The 11089-nt window shown below is 37.7% G+C and overlaps 1 long non-coding RNA gene across 1 annotated transcript in view; it reads right to left on the reverse strand.

Moving 5' to 3' along the window:
* Positions 1-11060, reverse strand: part of LOC308612319 — a 121662-nt gene extending 110602 nt beyond the window's left edge. The window contains exon 1 of the long non-coding RNA XR_014015099.1: positions 10883-11060. This is a non-coding gene — a long non-coding RNA (uncharacterized lncRNA). The remainder of the gene's footprint in view (positions 1-10882) is intronic.
* Between the last annotated feature and the right edge of the window lie 29 nt (positions 11061-11089).

Raw genomic sequence — 11089 nt, forward strand, 5'->3', positions numbered from 1 at the left:
TGGTGGCACAGTGGTTGAGAATCTGCCTGCCAATGCAGGGGACACAGGTTTGAGCCCTGGTCTGGGAAGATCCCACATGTTGCGGAGCAACTGGGCCCATGAGCCACAACTACTGAGCCTGCGTGTCTGGAGCCTGTGCTCCGCAACAAGAGAGGCCACGACAGTAAGAGGCCCGCACACAGCAATGAAGAGTGGCCCCCGCTCGCCACAACTAGAGAAAGCCCTCGCACAGAAACGAAGACCCAACACAGCCAAAAATTTAAATTAATTAATTAATTAATTTTTTTAATGCTGAAAGGATAATTTTTAACCCAGAATTCCATATCCAGAGAAAATATCTTTTAGGAATGAAAGTAAAATAGACAGTCTCAGATCAAGGTAAATAAACTAAGAGAATTTCTTGCCAGCAGATCTGTTCCAAAAGAATTGTTAAAGGAACTTCTTCAGACAGAAGAGAAATAATACCCAAAAGATGCCTGCAGCATTGAGAATGAAGAAAGAGCAACAGAAATGGTAAATATATGGGTAAACATAATAGACTATTCTTATCCCCTGTAGTTCTTTAAAATATGTTTGATATTTGAAAGCAAGAATTATAACACTGAGTTTTAAAATGTGTGTAGATATAATACATAAGATAGTTACAATACAAGGCGAGATAATAAAAACTATATGGTGGAAAAGTAAGTGGGTGCTTTATAAATGATAACCTATAGGAAGACAAAACTAAATATAAAGATTCCAAATGCAGTGTGACTGTCTACAGGAAAATGACTTCAAAAGTCAGAAGCAAGGTTAATCAGGAATAGATTGGGGAGTGGTATAATATGAAATCCTCACACAGCATATAAGTATGCTCATGATCTTGACCCATCATGAGGACTGCTTACCTCTCCAGCTTCATCTCACTCTTCATTTCCTTGTACTATATACCCTAGTCATATAAAAATTATTTGCAATTCCCCAAATATTCCATACTAACAAACCTCCATGACTCTGTATAAGCTGCTCCTTCTCACAAGACTTCCTTCACTCCTTTCTTCACCTGGCTAATTCCAATTTATTTGTCAAGATTAGCTCAGGTGTTTCCTTCTCACACAGGACCCAAAGTTAGGTTTTATGACTTTCCTATGCAGTCCACAAACATATTATTATATGCATATGTATATTATTATATACACATTATATATGTATATATACATATAATACATATTATTATATACATTATATACATATTAATTATATAATACATATATAATATGCTAATATATACATAAATATTAATTATTTGGTTTAAAATTTCTAACAAATGCTATCAAATTAGTATATAATAAAATTATAAAGCAATAAAACTATTTGGGGAAATAACAAAAGTCCTCTTAAATCAATACATCAGTAGAATAATTGAAAAATAAGTGAACTAATTTAAAATCATTTAGAATCAGTAAAAAATTCATTTAAAATTATCTCTAATACACTATCTTATTTAGTTATCATCTTGCTACCATTATTAGAATGATCTTAACTAATGTATTAAATTAAATGCCCTAAGGTAAAATTACTTTTATGAATAATATTTAATGATCCAGAAGAACAATATTAAACCCACAAAAATGTTTTTCAAAACCCATTTTTAAAACTCCATATTAAAATCACTGTTAAATAAACGTGTATTCTGGCATTTGATAAACTTATTATAAGTTTGCTGGAACTGAATGAATCTAAGAAATCTACTTCAACTTCTCTATTTTACAGACAAGAAAATAAAGAACCAGGGAGGTGACTTGGGGAAGTTACATAGCTAATTAATGGTAGAGCTACATTAGAATCAATATTCTTTGACTCCTTCCTAGAGCAGAGTTCTTTTTTTTTTTTAATTGGGGTATAGTTTCTTTACAATACTGTGTTAGTTTCTGCTGTACAGCTAAGTGAATCAGCTGTATATATACATATATACCCTCTTTTTTGGATTTCCTTCCCATTTAGGTCACCACAGAGCACCAAGTAGAGTTCCCTGTGCTATTCAGTAGGTTCTCATTAGTTATCTATTTTATACATGTAGTGTATATATGTCAATCCCAATCTCCCAATTCTTTCTAATACACTACCAAACCTCTCATAGATACAATAAATTCTAAACTTATGAATGGATTGTATTTTAAAAATTCATGTATGATTCACTTTCAGTTAGAACTGGGAATTAATTTTTCCCCTAGAATAATTTTTTATTTGGGTTGAATTCCTAAATTAGTCCCCAAATATAGGTACTCTGAGGAACTAACAATCCTTTAATTCAATGATCTGAACAGCAAAAAAATTAAGTTTAAAGGAAGGGCTATTTTTATGTGCAGATCTTTGACGCTCATAAATTAAACTCCTTGAACATGCCACTAATGATTATTGCTATAGTTGAAAATGCAAGATGACTTTCTAAACAGGTATTACTATGATTCTAGCACAACTTCCTGATTTTCATGATCCAACTTTGTAAAATTATATTTGGGGATTTTCCCCCCTTCCTTATGGTATCTGCCAGATGTTTTGTAGTTACTAGCCATCTTCAGCTGTGTACCTACCTGACTTCAAAACCCTCCTATAGGAGCTGGAATGATTTTTGTAGAACATGGCAAATTCAACGCACTCATTGACTTAAATCCAACCAACACTAACTGCATCCAGGAGAACTGAATGTTCTTATAAGTTTAAGGCAATTCAGGGCTACCCCCTGAGTTGGCAGTAGTATATCTCCCTGAACTTATGAGCCACGTACCAAAGGGGTGGATGGCCTAAGAAAAATCTGGGTATTATAAGGAAGGTGGGTAAGGGAAAGAGATGTTATGTAATCAATCAATAAATGTCCACTACACTAGGAGATAATGTTCCTTGTTCTATGAAGCTCCTTCAAGGCAGAGTCATTTATAGTCTTCATGCAGTCTTTAATGACCAAAAAATTCAAACTGCCCCTCCTCTATAAATTCCCTTCTACCAATGTTTTTGTCATACCCTGAGTTTACCAGATTTCCCATGTACATAATATAGTTATGGAGCAGTCCACCAAAGGATTTTTTCTGATTTGGGAATTCATACATACATACATACATACATACATATCTTATCTGTATTATTGTACAGCTAAAGACCAATTGATTATTAATGAATCACTTTTAATTGAAAAACACAAAACTTCCATTAAAAAAAGGGAAACCCAGATATTTGATGGTTGTATATTACATTAGTATTTTCCACATACACTGACTAAAATTCATTATTAATTTTTACTCCCTGCAGGATATTAAAAGCCCTGACTAAGCAGAGTTAAAAGAGAATAAAGAATTAGCACTAAAGTTCAAAGAAAAGTAAAAGTCTATAAAATGACATATGATATGAAGACTAGAGTTCCCTGTAGCCTCCTTCCTTACTGCTACCTCTCCAGCAGATGAGACAAAGGATGAAGGGGAAAAAAGTAGCTAGAATAAAAGAAGATGTAAGAGAAAACTACTTCATGTGAATGGCTGTAAGGAAAAAACTAAAGTTCTGCATTAATGGCAGAATATAATTTATAAAACTGTATTGCCTATTGTCATGCACTAAACAAACACATAAACACACACACACACACACACACACACAAATTAGAATTATTCAAAGAGAAAAAACCCAGGGAGGGGAACTAAACACTGTAACATTCAAGTATAGTAAAACCCTAACCGAAACAAAATTGAAAATCATTTAAAAATTTTTCCATATAATTTTAATATGCATTTTTAAGCATTAACACGGCATCAAAGGAAAGTGATTTATTTTGGAAAGATATTCAACAATAATATTGAAACCAACAGTATTCTGATTAAAGAGAAAATTCTGATTAGCTAGTATACCCCATATACATCCAAGATTTTTTATCTGAATTTCAATTTTATATACACACATGCACATTCAACACATGATACTTAAGATACAGTTTTCACAGAGATTAGCTTAAATCCTAAAATGCAGAATTTCCCCTTGAAAGCTATTAGATATTGATATTAGTTTTTAAGGAAATGTTCAATTCCTTAACTCTGAAGACTTCTAAAATCTGTTGTGGTTTAGGAGCCATCAAGCCTAAATCAGTACACTTACGTGCTGCTAAACAGACAACTCCAAGGACAGTCCACTAAACAGCTAATATGCAAATATGTGAAAGCACTCACATAAACCACAGGAAGAAATGTAGAAAAGGACTCACCGTCACCTTTTTACTGTGTTCTCCCATACATGAATGAGATGTCTCAGAATCATCACTGCTATTTTTATTATTATGGCTATTGTTAACCAGCTCAATTGCAAATTCCTGCTTTTCCTTATAGTTTCCATTAAGTCTTGGCTAAGAAGCCTTCCCTGTCTCCCCTGAACAGGCTTGGGTCCTTCTTCCTTCTATGATCCAAAGCACTTTGAACACATCTCGATTATCAACATTAAATTATTGCATTTTAATTGCTTAATTGCATGACCATTTCCGAAGTAGGTTTCAATCTCCGAGAGAAAGATATTCTATCATTTTGCCTAAGTAACTTCTACTTGTTGGAGTTTAGTATATGCCTGTCGAATGAATGGTCAATCAAAATCTGTATCAGAGATTAATTCCTTCAGTTAATTATATAGAGTAGGAGTTGAGATGGCAAGACAGTTTTACTGACATGTTTTCACTTCCCACACTCTCCGTATTACTCAGGAAAAAGCCTACATTGCCTTCTTAATAGAAGGGAGGAAGTATTTCCGGCTCCCATCAAAGGCCAGCATATCCACTTCTATTCCATTCCCTCTCAGTCTCTCATGGGGTTTGCTCCCACAATTATCCCTTTCCTGCATCATCAATTATTTTCTTGAGCTTAATTATTCCCATCAGCTTACAAACATAGCCTTGTATCCTGTATCTTAAATGTTTTAATTATAAATACATCAAATAGAAACCCCCCTCTTGTCCTCATATCCTCTCCCAGCTACCATCACATTTCTCACCTCTTCTTCACTGCAAAACTTCGTGACCCTGTGAGTGATGTCTGTCTTAACTTCCTCATTCCCATTCTCTTGTCAAGTCACTCCAATTGTCCTTCATTCTTCCCCCACTGCACTAAGACTGCTCTCATGAAGGTGCTGCTGATCTCTATGTCTCCACCTCCCACAGACAACTTCTCTGCTATCATCCTGCTCAGCCTCTCAGGTCACTGGACAGCGTGGATCACTCCCTTCTGGAGAGTTTATTCTCTTGGCTTCCTTAACACATAGGCTAGTTTCTTTTCCTATCTCAATGATTGTGCCTTTTCTGACTTCTTTGCTAGCTCTTCTTCCTCTCCTCAATGTCAGGAGTGACTCAGTGATGAGCTCTATTCTCTTTATCTACATCTCTTCCTATAATTTTAAATAGAATCTATATACAGATGCCTCGCAAATTTCATTCCGTAACTCTGATCTCTCTCTAAAACTCAAGAATCTTATGTCCAACTGCATATTTGACATTTGCACTTGAATTTCTTCTTGGCATCTCATAATTAACAAGTCCAATGAAGAAATATGTTGGTTTGTATTTGTTCTTCCCCTAATCTTTTCCATCAGAATAAACTCTACTACCATTTATCCAGTTGATTTCTTAAGAACAATGAGGATATTTATATTAATCATGTATTGATTGCTGTGTAACAATTCTCCCAAAACTTAACTGCTTAAAACAATGAACAATTATTGTTTTGAACAGTTTCTGTAGGTCAGGAATCCAGATATGGCTTAGTAGCTCTGGCTCAGGGACTCTCATAAGACTGCAGTCAAGATGTTGCCTGAGGGCTTCCCTGGTGGTGCCCTCAGAATATGGCAACTGACTGCCTCCAAAGCAAAAGATCCAAGAGATAGCAAGACTGGAGCAGGAATTTCTTTCTGATCTAGTGTCAAGAGTCACATTGTCATTTCTGCAATATCCTATTGGTTACACAGGTTAGCCATACTTGGTTTGTGATGGGATGACACAAGGACATAAATACCAGGAAGCATGAATCATTAGGGACTCTCTTGGAAGCTGGTTAATACAATTTTGCATAGGGGAAAAAAATCACATAATTGAATCCTTCACAGTCTTTTCAACCCCAAATGTTTCTTTCTTGTAAATTATTCCATCACACACAAACACAACACAGAAAAATATGGAATACAGCAGCCTAACTATAGGTCCACATCCTCCTCCTTCTCCTCTCAAACCTCAGTAGACTTGGATAGTGCACTTGAAACCACGAGCTTTACTAGAGGCTTTGGAAAAATAAGTTAGGGACTTCCATCTACTCTGTACTAGGTAGGAGATTAGAGGTCTCATGAAGTAAAACTCCCCCCAAAAGACAAAACACTATAGGTCACAGAAATAGCTTAGCTGTCAAACACCTGAGAAGCTCCTCAGGAAGACCAGCACCTGATTGTAAGCAATCCGGATAATCTCCCCAATGTAGTCATATGGGTTCTGTTATTATATAGAGTTCTGTAACATAGTGGAATGATATAAAACCTTACCAAGGAGTTAAGTGGCATCCTCCCTAAGAAATATCAACATCATTAGAGTATTCTTGAAAAATTCTCTTTTACTGGAGATCTTTATGTAACCAAGCAGGACCCTGTGGGTACTTCCCAGGACAGGAACCCCCCTCCAACCCCATGTCCTCTGCCTGCCTCCTGTTTGTAGAAAAGCCATAGTCTCCCAGGACTCCCCCTGAGTCACAAAAGCGTGGCTCAAGAATTAATGATTGAAAGAATGTGAACATGTAGTGACAAAAACATTAGTTGGGCCAGGAGAACTGGTAACAATTTAAACAGTCAATCTGCCATATATCAGTCACAGAAGTTTTCATTCCTCCCTGAAGAACATAGGTAACAGTGTCTGATGCACATTTCTGAGTCATTTTACAGATACTAAAACTCCCACCAAATGGAAGTTAACTACTTGATGATCATGAGCACAGAGCCCCCGGATCAGCTGGAGCCTGAGGATTGATGATGTTAACCACTGTGACACCACACTGTTACCTCACCATCAACCAATTAGAGAATTTTGCATGAGCTGATCACTCACCCTGCGACTCCCCACCCTCACCTGGCCTTTAAAACTGCTTCCCTGAAACCCGTCACTGGAGAGTTAGGGGGTTTTGAGCATTAGCAGTCCACACTCCTTGTTTGGCACCTGCAATAAACACTGCACTTTCCTTCACCACAACCCAGTGTCAGTAGACTGGCTTTACTACACACAGGTGAGTGGACTCAAGTTTGGTTTGGCAACATTTAGATGGTGACAAATATCTAAACAAACTGAAAGAAAAAATTATGAATCATGTAATCAAATCATAGGGATATAACTAGCCTCAGAAAGACTAAAACTAGCACTCTCTAGCTCTCCTTTCTGTTTCTTTTTTGGCATCAGTGCATTTTACCAGACCAGAAGTCTCCATTCATTTGTAATTATAGCCACCACTGCCTCCTGGCTCATATCTTCCCAGTTCAGTCACAAGAAAGAGAAGGCTCTTCCCTCTTGACCCAGTTTGAAAAAAATCTCATAGGACTCTGCTTAACTCAGCTTGGTCACATGACTACCTCATTGAGTCAGGGGAGCAGAATGCTATGACCCAGCTGGACATATTGCTCATTGCAAGGAATATGGAAGAGTTCATTCAGAATACATGCTACAGTGGGAGAAGTAGTGCTCCAAATGAGGAAGTATGCTATTCTCAAAAGAAATGAGTCAGTTGACAGATAAAATAATGAATGTCAACCATACTTCCAACCCTGAACTATAGCATCTGTCTGCATACCTGAGGATACAGGAATTGAGAAATGAATGGTTGAAAGTAAAAAGTAGTTATCTTTAAATACTTGCATGGACTTATCCAGTCTTCACAGGGACTCATCTCAGTTACCGATGGTAAAATTTTTTTAAAGTCTCTTATAAGAACACATAAATTAAAGAAAATTAATGTATGCAATGAAAAAACCAGCAGTTCAAAGAAGAGGGTCCTTTTTGAGCATATAGTGAGTTACTATAAAACATAAGAGAGTAAAAGAAATTGGACCAGTGAACTTAAAGCTCAGTTGGAAGAATTCTCTCAGAACTTAAAGGAAAAAAATAATAAAATGAAAATTATGGAAGGAAGGACTTTAGAAAAATAAGATAGCTCCAAGAAATAAAATAGTCAATAATCATAAAATAATCAATAGTCAATAATACTAGTTTCAGAAGCAGGGAGGCGAACAGACCGGAACAATATAAAAGAAGAGGAAATTTTCTCAGATCAGACCAAATATTAGTCAATATTCATGAAATCAAACTCACAACTAAACACAGCATGGTGGAATGGCTAAATTTCAAGAATAAATAAATCTGACAAACATGCAGAAAGATTTCATAATAAGTTTCCTAGGGGGCTTCCCTGGTGGCACAGTTGTTGAGAGTCCGCCTGCCGATGCAGGGGACGCGGGCTAGTGCCCCGGTCCGGGAAGATCCCACATGCCGCAGAGCGGCTAGGCCCATGAGCCATGGCCGCTGAGCCTGCGCCTCCGGAGCCTGTGCTCCGCAACGGGAGAGGCCACAACAGTGAGAGGCCCGCGTATCGCAAAAAAAAAAAAAGGTTCCTAGGAAAGATAACTGAATTACATCACCTATAGATAAGCTTTCTTTTTAGTGATAAGAAACTCATCCATTCGCCAGATATTTACTAAATTCCTACTACGTACTGTTTAGCAGCTGGAGATAGAGCAGTGAAAAAACTACACAGTCTCTGCCATAGAATCTTCATTCTAGTGGGAAAAAAATTAAACTGCAAGGCAGAGAAAGCTTACCAATCTCTGTTAAGGTGGAAAACTTTTGTTTCATCATATTTTATGTCTCATCATATTTAAGAGGTGATGCATACATTTCATTTTACTTTGAGATATTCATTCTGTCAATTAGGATTAGGTTCAGCCACAAGAGTAAATTAACAGAGGCCCTTATTTCTTTCACATATAAGTCCACAGCTAGGCAGTCTGTGGGCATTTTAGCAGATCAGCTCCATGAAATATACAGAGACTTAAGACTCCTCTATTCCTAAGAATGTACCCTGTACCACCCTACCATGCCCACCCACATACATACACTCCCCCAAAACTGTTTGGGGAATCCAAGGAATCTGCATTTTAACAGGTATCCCAGGTAATCCAAATGCAGGTAGTTTATAACCCACCTGAGACATCCTGATGTAGAAGACTGAGGAAAAAGATGATAAAATGACTCCTAAAACCTTGGTAATGAGAGAAATAAAATTACTTCTAAGAATCAAACTGTGAAATTAATAAATAGTTCCTAAGAGCAGAGATAAGTAAAGTCACCTTAAAGAAAGCCAAACCACCCACATTTGACAAAACCTCAACTTTTAGGTATTTTCTTATCTAAAGAAATGGTTGGAGTGAAGGTGGATGATGCAGAGTGAGCCCATAAACAATATGGAAGCAACTAAAAGATAGTCTCAGAGGTCTTCTCAAGACATGTTGCCTACATCTTATTGCACACATTTTCAGAACTCCTCCAACCATTCTCTTATGAAAAGTTTGGATTTACTTTTATTGTTACCTTTTAAAATGTTTCACATGAAACTTTATAATTTTAAATTAATTTTGTGCCATTAATAGTATCCCCTGTCAGGTTATGTCTTGGAAACATAGGTAATATTAGGCTGTGGCTACTCATACCAAAGGCTGTATATCAGATAATGTTCAACTAGGGAGCTGGGCAAAAATGCAAGATAAATTTTGGCTTCCACATTCTTATCTTCATTTCATTCTAAAGGGAAATAGGGAACAAAAGAAAAGAGAGAAGAAAACCCTAGAACAATGTGTCATAAAGCCAGATTAAAAAAAAAAGGGTTAACACTATTTTGTAACATCACTGTACTTCTTTTCCATAACACAAATGCAAAACTGAGTTGATTACTCCTGTCCACCAAGAGCTTTTTGAAAATTCCTGAAAGAATTTTAGGTCCTGTTCAGAAAATATATGTATCTCCAACGAAATAATCCTAAATTCAATAGGTAAGGTAAACTGCACGCCATTATACTGCTCCACCCTAAAAAATTTTCTCTTACCTCTCCTTTTTACTAAAGCCTATCCTTTCAAATTGCTGTTTAATTTCCAAATTAATTCTTCCACAGCTTCACATCACTCAGGTAACCTCGCAGTCTCTGAACTAAGGGACTCCCACCACCAAATAGTTTCCGGCTGGAGATAGAACTTTTAATAAAAGTACAAAGTATGAGGTCAGCCCACAGGACCTGAGATTTGGGGCAAGTTCTTCAACGCTGGGAAATTTAGCTTTTTCATTTGGAAAATGGCGTTTGATGCAGATTCCTAAAATTCCCTCAAATGTATAATGGTGATTTAAACATAACCAGAACTCTTGTTTGATATGGCAGTAGATTTTCTTAAGGGAAGCAATTTGGCAAGTTTTGCATCACCTGTCCCAAGCCCCTTATTGTGTGCACTTACGGAAAACTACTTAAGCTCCATTTTACTACCGAATTAACCGGTGGGGAGGTGGAGCGGGGGGCGGGGATGTTAACCTACATTTTAGCACTGGGGAGAATGGAACTGTGGCCCCTGCAAAAATCTACGAAGGGAACAGCGCTGCAACATACACCCAGGAAGCTTTCCAGAAGCAAAACCAAGGGATCTGTCAGGTGAAAAGTACGCCCCAGGTTTTTTTCACATGCTAACCACTGCCTGAGATCCTCTAAGGCCAGGCAGAAAAGGGTTGTCTGTTCCGTTTTTTCTTTGCAAATTTCAAATTCCTTTAACCCAAAGGCTTGGCTCCAAACCATGCTGTGGGGGACTAAACCGCCTCACCCGTTCTTAATGTGGAAACATGACTCCGCCTCGCCAACGACCGCAAGAGGGAGAAGCAGCTACAGGGAAGCCAGGTGAGGCCGGGCGCCTGTCTCGCCGGCCCCGCCCGGGAGTAGACCAGCCGGCACAAGCTCCACGGCCCCGCGCGAAAGCCTTGAGAGTCCACAGCCCACGCCGAAGGCGGCGGAGTCAGGGCGGCGCGTCACG

The sequence above is a fragment of the Mesoplodon bidens genome, assembly GCF_964165515.1.
Source record: "Mesoplodon bidens genome assembly, chromosome: 2".
NCBI classification, from domain to species: Eukaryota; Metazoa; Chordata; class Mammalia; order Artiodactyla; family Ziphiidae; genus Mesoplodon; species Mesoplodon bidens.